The sequence below is a fragment of the Condylura cristata genome, unplaced genomic scaffold (genome assembly GCF_000260355.1).
Source record: "Condylura cristata isolate star-nosed mole 26May11 unplaced genomic scaffold, ConCri1.0 scaffold00001, whole genome shotgun sequence".
Taxonomy (NCBI): Eukaryota; Metazoa; Chordata; class Mammalia; order Eulipotyphla; family Talpidae; genus Condylura; species Condylura cristata.
Window position 1 is genome coordinate 51,313,331 of NW_004567102.1, and position 8,727 is coordinate 51,322,057.

The 8,727-nt window shown below is 37.0% G+C and overlaps 1 protein-coding gene across 2 annotated transcripts in view; it reads left to right on the forward strand.

Annotated features, from left to right (window-relative positions):
• The window catches only part of LACE1 (lactation elevated 1), a 133,329-nt gene that overhangs the window by 109,227 nt on the left and 15,375 nt on the right, over window positions 1-8,727 (forward strand). The gene's annotated exons all lie outside the window — the stretch shown is intronic.

Below are 8,727 nucleotides of genomic sequence, written 5' to 3' on the forward strand. Positions count from 1 at the left end.
GTTGCAAACCAATGCTACTTCAATAAAATGAAGGGAGAGGAGAGATAATGAAAGGGGAGGGGGAAGAGGAGGAGAAGGAAGGGTATGGTTGGGGGCTTAATACTGATGGAAATTTCACTTGCTGTCCACCCCAGAGATGGAGTTTGAAGTTTTATTATCTACTAAAATAACAACCAAAAGATTAATATGTTTTGATGGAATATAAAAGAATCCTAAGTGCCTGTAACACATCATTCACAATACTGAGGATACAGTCCCAAATTACTAGTTGTATACAGACACAGAAAATCTGAACCATTTTAAAAGAGAAAAGATAATCAACAGAAAGTGACCCTGAGATGACACTAATAGTGGTATTAAGGATAAGGATTTTCAAGTAGATTTTACACCTCAAGGATATAAAGGGAAATATATGATAATCTTAGTAGAGTAACTGTAAAAATCCTAGTAAATCTTAATAGAGAAACTATAAAAAGAACCAATGGAAATTTTAGAACTGACACTCAAAAATTCTAGCCCTATAATTTTTAAACATAACTATATACATAATGTCAAATTGCAGGTTATAGGAGAGTCAGTGATCTTGAGAGTTCAATGTGAATTATGCAATTTGAAAAACAATGAAGATTGAAAAAAAATGAATCATTTAATATAAGAACCTGTATCAGAAGTTATCCAATTACTCATTTGTTATTGGAGTCCCAAAAGAAAGGGAGAATGAAAAGGACAAATTATTTTGAAGAAATAATGACCAAATTTACTATGTTGAGTAAAAGATATAAATTTATCTTACAGATTCCAGAAATTCAACAAACTCCTCAGAGACACAAATTCACTTCTAGGCATAAGATACTCAAATTGCTGGAAACCAAAGATAAAATTTCAAAGGATGGTCTCCCTGGTGGTGCAAGGGATTAAGTCTCAACTTTGTGAAGCTATCAGCAGCCACTGAATCATTCCATCCCCAGCCAGGGCGTAACCCATATGGTGCAGCAGACCTCTCCTATCTCACCCGCTGCTCCCCTCAGCAGTGTATTTCAGTAGATTCACTTGTTCTGCTCCCCACTCTGTCTCTGGTGAATCCTCTCATCCTGCCCCCACATCTCTGACCTACACCCTAGTTCTTTTTTCCATCCCAGCTCTTTTTTTCAAAGCAGCCAGGGAACAGTATGATTAAGGACTGACTTCTCATCTGAAGCAGTGGAGACCTGGAAATACATTCAAAGTGCTAGAAGGGAAAACCTCACAATCTAAAATTCTCTATCCAAAGAATTTAAGTTATGAATGGAACTTAGATCATACATAGAAGAGTGGCACACACTCAGCCGGCTAGATAGGTATAAGTCAGAGTAAAGAGATGTGCCTATCAGATAGTAGAGTTTGGTTTGGATTAGAAATCTTCCTCAGCAGAAAGCTAGGCATTATTTAACAGATCTGTATTGGCTAATCTGGGAAAGATACATGCAGCTGGTAAGTGCTGCCCCCACGTTGGGCCCTCTGTGTGCTTTAGATAAAGTTGGCTCTCAAGATGGGCATGAAGTTAAGGAGGGAAAGATTGTGCCTTCAGCTGGAAAAAAAGAATGCCCCTTCTTTCAGATTGATACTGTCCCTGTTCAGGGTACATGGCTTGGCAAATACAGTATGGGTTGGATTTCATTTCCTAACTACCACCTCGACCAAGGATGTAAACCAGGTATTTATGATAGATTGCAGAGAACAAGCTAAATACGAGAGAACTCTATTAGCTTGGGTGTGGAAAGGTCTCAGGGCCAAGGGCAAACCTCTGAGGGCTCTGCCATTTTCAGTATGAATGACCAAAGGAACATAGGACCCTTAGTAGAAATACCAGAGGCAAGAGAAAGGGGGGCTTGCAAACAGTTGAATATCCAGAAGTGAAGCTAGAGATCCAGAAGTCACTTACAGCAGTGTGTTAGTTTGTAGTCTAAAAGAATCAATGAAATCACCTGATTACCTGACAGAAAAGAAAGAAAGAAAAGAGGTCATGACTGGCGTCAGAAAGCTTATTATGGGAGTTATAGAACCAGAGCCACAGACCAGTCCAGTTGAATCAAAGGTACAACAGAAATAATTCTCATCATTTTATTGAAATGATCATTTTTAAGATGAAAATAATTTACTGTATTTCTAATATCTTGAGATTTGGGTATTGCTTTGTAGTTGATTTGATAGGTATACCTATACCTATTAAAACTCAATAATTTAATAGGTATAATAACAAGCTACCAAGCTTAGTAATCTACTCTTTCTGCTTTTTTAGTTTTAACATGGGAAAACTAGAAATTTTAATTTATTATATATATTTACATGGAGATATAAACATTATCTTGTCAATCTTTTGATCATGTCAATTCTTCCCTCATTCTGCATTTTGCTGTCATGTCCTATTACAAATTCAACTTATTAAATATTTACATTATTCTGGACTGTTGCAGCCTTTGCAACACATTTTCTAATCTCCCCTTTCACTGACTTATTTAAGTCAATGGTGCTTCACTTAAAATTAGCAAATTCTATTTATTCACACCAAATCCCATCCCATGTTCATGAAGTATATTTCTTCTTCTCTAAACTGAGCAAATTCTCTCTGTTGAAAACCTACCTTCGGGCCCTCCCTGGTGGTGCAGCGGGTTAAAGCACAGCACTAAGAAGCTTAAGCCACTTCCACATGAATTTGATCCCGCCTGCCCCTGCCCGGGAGGAGATCCACATGGCTTGGCAGACCTCTCCTGACCCGCCCGCTGCTCCCCTCAGCAGTGTACTTCATAGATCCGCCTGTTCTGCTCCCCGCTTGGTCTCTGGTGAATCCTTTCACCCTCCGCATCTCTGGCCTGTACCCCAGTTCTTTATGAACAAATAAATCTTTAAAAAAAAAAAGAAAAAGAAAACCTACCTTCTCTCAGAATACATTTAGTACTACACAACTAATGGATGTTTAGTACATATTTGTTAATTAACAAAATTTAAACAGGCACTGCTGTTTATTATCTGCAGTTCTTACTGACATTTGATTTCTGATTCTCTTTTGCCCCTTTTTAACTAACAGCTAACAATAAGCTTATTATCTGAGTCACAGATCCAGTCCAGTTGAATCAAATAATACATTTAGCGTGTATTTGTTTATATACATAGGTACGTTCACACAAATAGAATGAAATATGTATTTTTTTTTTTAAGATTTATTTGTGCATACAGAACTGGGGTACAGGCCAGAGGCTCAGGGGCGGCGAGAGGCTTCACCAGAGACAGAGTGGGGAGCAGAACAGGCAGATCGACGAAGTACACTGCTGAGGGGAGCAGCGGGCGGGTCAGGAGAGGTCTGCCGCGCCATGTGGTCACCTCCGGGGCAGGCGGGAATCAAACTTATGCGCAAGTGGCTTTAGATTCTCAGTGCTGTGCTTTAACCCGCTGCGCCACCAGGGAGGGCCGAAATACGTATTTTTTAATCAGGGGAAATATACAGTAGTTAAAATGAAAGACAGAACAGGTTAATAGACATAAAATCATGTCCTAAACTTCCATAAAGTTCTGAAATTAAGGGATTAAATCAATTCACAACATCCTTTCAGCGAAAGGGAAAAAGATACTGTTAGTTAAAAAGTAGAAGCAAAACAGAGGCTCAGAAGTAGTGAAGATTTTTCTGGCACTTGAACCTTTCCTAAAGGGACTTCTGAAAGATGCAAGTGAGCAGTTACCAGCACCATCCCTGGTACAATACAAGTTTGTATTGTAAAGATTCTTATATATAAACTGGGGCAGTGACAAAATATGGTTAGATGAAACTAGTGCTGTAGGATCAAAAAAGTTCTACTTATGTAACTTGATCCAGAGACTGATTAAAGACTAGGTAAGCTTATATTCAAGCTTAACATGAATGTCGTTATCTTTTAATAAAATGGGGACAGACAAAAATTCAAGGTTGTCTTTTTGGCAAGAAGATGGAGTGGAGCATTCTGTTGGTCTTAATCAGTTTGAAGAGTTTGGTTCTTTGCGTATTTAGCAACACCAAGAGACATTGGTGTTGAACCTTGCTCTGGTTCATTATTTAATATCATTAGAACACCAACTTGTATTTTTTACCCAATGATTTGAAAAGCAGAAGAGTGGATGGAAGAATAACAACTCTTTGAAATCTACTTTCCTGACTCTCATTAGTTTTTCAAATATCCAAGTTTAAGAGGATACAGTATCTTCCCAATGAATTTTCACAAGGAAAAGCAACACAAAAAACAATAATCTCTCTATGTGTAAGAATTTACATGTTCAGAAGTTATTCTGTTTTTTTTCCTTGAGTTTTTAAATTCATTTGTTTATTTTCTTATACTGTTGTTCATTTTTGCACATTATTTGAATTCTCCCATCAGGCATAGTCCCTGTAGTTCACCCACCATCATAACACCCGTGATCTAGCACGATAGTCCCTTGTGCACTTCTCTACCCTCAATTTAAAAATAAACTACTTGCTATTCTAAAATCTTTTCTTTCCTGCCTTTCTTAATGCCCTCCCACTTTTAATGCCTCTTAAATCTGATTTCTAAAGAAAAGAGCGTGAATGAACATTCATTTAATACATACATAGGACCAGTATCAAAGGGTGAAGAACCTGATCTTGCACCATGTGGTTAATCTTTCAGAATTCTTCTGGATGGATATGAATGTCAGATAAGTTTACAAAACTGTCTTTCCTCCCATGGAGATGCAGCAAATACTGCCCTCTACCGAGGGGATGTTCAAGATTACTCAATGATTTAATGATCAAATAGTAGGTACTGATTTCAGTGATTTTGGTAGAATGGTGGTGGTATTAATTCACACTATCATATACATTCTCATTAAAGTCATTATGTTAAAAAATTGAACATATATTTCAGCCTCTTTCGCATACATTTATTCTGTAGTCTGCACAATCAGATATCCTAATGCCTGAGGCATTAATAATCATGTTTAAATTTCTATTTTTAACTAGCTCAAAGAAATCCCCTTCCCATTAGTAAGTTGGAAGGGGGATTGTTATAGCACTACTTTAATATCAAAAGAGTTTGTGAAATTATTCTAGCAACAATTGGGTTATTTTCTTCCCCCTGTCAATATTTTTTCCAGTGTCTGCTTGATTGATTATATCTATATTAGTCATTAGTTGTTCTTTTTTGATTTTAATGTTAATTGTACATAATTAATTGACAAAGAATCATGTTAAACTAAATACCTTTCAACCAGTAACTCCTTTGTAATAATGAAAGACACACACACACACACACACAAAGAGTAGATGGAGGGTTTTTGAAATATAGATTTGGTTAATTTGGATTCTCTCATTGATTAAATGCCCAGGATATCGCACACGTCAGTCACTTGTTCCTCTTTTTCTAGAATTTAGTTTGCTTAGAATTGTCTTGAGCTTCCAGCAAGGGGACTATGAAGGAAAAACACAAAATTAGTAACCCAAAGGGGTCCCATGGCTTCTTTAAAAATCTGATGCTCAAACCTTCCATTACCATAATTCAGAAATGTTAGATATTGTAAGAACTAGTACATGAGTCTAGCCAAGTTGGATAATCTTGTGGTGAGGGTAAATTCTAGGACATGGTTAACCAAGGTCTATGAGTGACATTGTGACACCTACTTCCCTCAGCTATTACAACCCAAAGAAGCAGTCATTTTTCATCTACTCTAGATTGTTTTTGGACTATGCCATATACAGTAGTTAAATTGAAAACTCAAACTGAGCAATGTCCCTAAGCAGAACTTTCTAATTCCAGAAATATTTGGAATCTTTGTGAGCAGTTGGCTGTGAGCTACTCTTAACTCTTTCACCATTGTTCATTTCACTGACATGGTTGAAGCCAGTTTATCCCATTTCTAAAAGAGACAACTCTTGACTTTCCTCAATTTTTAGATGTCTGTTCTATAACACTCCATCCTAGCCAGATGCCAAGTAATTGCTTAACAGATTAGTTGGTTCACTTGCCCACATGCTTAGTAACCGGTCCCACTAATTTTGACCATCCCATGGAGATTGCAGTTTTTTTGTACTGCCTTGGAGTTGTATTGATGCTTATATTCAGAGACACTTATTAATAATGGTTATAATAGTGGCAATGACTTCCCACTTCCTTTCTTCTGATGTTGTGTTTTTAACCCGTCTATACATTTTAAAGTTGTATTAAATGTACCAAAACATTGTACCAAAAACTGGTTTTCTGTGTTACAGGCTATAGGTCAAATGTTTTTATGCCCATAGTTGGGATTTTCTACTTCCTAAAGGAACTGTAAATATTCCTGAGAATAAACCCAGCACAATGCTTTTCACATGGTAGACACTCATTAAAGCTGATTTGATGTGGTTTGCGTTTTGATAGAGTTGCCAAGAACCTCCAGAATTAAATATCTCCAGAACTTGAAGATCTATTATGTACATAAAGCCAGTTGACTTAGGGTAGGGAAGGTTACAGTCACCTCTGGTTTGCCACATTGATTTTTTTATTGTTGTTGTTGTTGAGTGATGGTTTCTGCAAACTTTACAATAAAAAAAAATGACATACCCCAAAGAATATTTGTGTTAGCCATTGTATTTGGCCATATTGAGTATAAAGAGTTTAGGAAGCTTAGGCATAGTCTCCTGCCATTGAGACTATTTAAGTCACGTAAAACTCAGTATGCCAAAGAACATCTTCTGAAATAGAATGTTTATGAATTAGTAGTGTTTTTTGGAGTAGCTAGATACTATGGGTTTCATATTAATGAGATTTATTGTTTTAAGGTGCCATGTGATCAGTCTTGGGAAATTATTCACTATACAAATATATTTCAGTGCTGTTTTTCTAATTATTTTTTTACTAGTTGGTGCAGCTAAGTTTTTTTTTTTTTTTAAAGATTTATTTATTCATACGGAACTGGGGTGCAGGCCAGAGATGCGGAGGGTGAGAGGATTCACCAGGAACTGAGTGGGGAGCAGAACAGGCAGATCGACGAAGTACACTGCTGAGGGGAGCAGCGGGCAGGTCAGGAGAGGTCTGCCAAGCCATGTGGATCTCCTCAGGGGCAGGCAGGGTTGGAACTCATGCGGAATTGGCTTAGCTTCTTAGTGCAGTGCTTTAACCCGCTGCGCCACCAGGGAGGGCCCGCAGCTAAGTTGTTTTAACGTCAATTCATGTGATAGTTTTAGTTTGTTTTGAAAGGACATATTCAACCTTATTTCATTCAAACATTTTTTGTTGTTAAATACTTCTCTTTACTGTAGCTTTTATTGTCATTTCTTTGTAAACAAAGGAAGATGTCACGCGCGTTCTTGTTTAATGTGAAGCTATCAGGTTATCACTATAAGGAATATGTAAAAAGCAGTCTATGTAGATAAAGAATAACCTTTAGGACATATAATCTAGGCAGTGCTTGAAATAATAATCATCCTACTTGAGCTGAAATAATGGCAGAACAAGCATTAACCATGCAGAGAAAAAAGAAACTCAAGCTGACAGCTCATTCCTGTATGCTGAAGTGGATCACCCACTCATTGCAGGCCAGAAAGGCAGCCTGGTGCTAATGCATGTGCATTTCACATTGCTGTGGCATTGAGAGGGTCCCCACTCCTGGCTCCAGGGTCAAACTGAAACAGACAGCTGTGCCATGTCTCCTATAGGAGAAAGAGGACAGCAGGCAAACTCTTTATTCCTGAAATATTCCTGAAAGTTTGTTAGAGAAACTGTGTTACATATAATCCAGCTGTATACTCTTGGTAATTAAGAAAAACAAATGCTCTTTGCAAACTCATTATAGATTTAAAGTTCTTTAAGTTTTCATCAGGTTTCCACAGAAACAAAGAGTTTGAAACAATAGTCGAGAATGCACAAACCATCGAATAAGTGGATTTTAATTGTTCCTGTTTAGAAAATTATTCAGATAACCAGCCACATCAAAGACTATTACACTTTTTAATTGCTCAGGTAGAAAGATGGAGAATGTCATCATTATCTATCACAAGAAGAATATGCATTAGATAATGCTACTTGAATTTTGAGCTAGAATAACATACTCAAGGAGGCTACGAACTGAAGTGCCATTTAGTACTCAAAAATAATCATACGCTTTAATTATTCATAGGACACAATGCATGAATTTACAATACTAATTATGGTTTCAAAAAGTGTCTCATGCTATGGTTTACTTACATAGGAGGATCAACTAATACAAAACAAAAGTATAAATATTTGCAACTGCCTTAGATATATCATGAGGATACAATTTAGTTTTATGTTCCTGAGATCAGAGAGTGAAAATGTGTCTTTTCAGTTTTGCAAAGTTCCTATAGGATTTAGTACAATGGTTTGTATTTAATAAGCACCGCAGTGGTTTAACTGATGTTAAAGAAGACTTGGTGATAGTATTTTCATTTATTCACCAATGTTGAATTTGCAGTGCTCTCCTCTAGTCTGTGCTAGGTGCTAGGGACACTGAGGTATCCACTTCTGGGGCTCCTACTCCTTGTGCCATGGAGTAAGTGAGCTTGGCAACTGCAAATTATATAGCTTTTTGATTCCTCACACTTTTGTTATATGCATTTATGTTGATATGTTACACATTCACACATTATTAAGGAAGATGGGGAGGGGGCACTAAGTACTAAAAAACAAAGAGCACACTTTGTTTAGAATCAGTAAAGATCTTCAGACTGCTTTACTAAAGCATCATTTCATTTTAACTTTCTTGTCATAA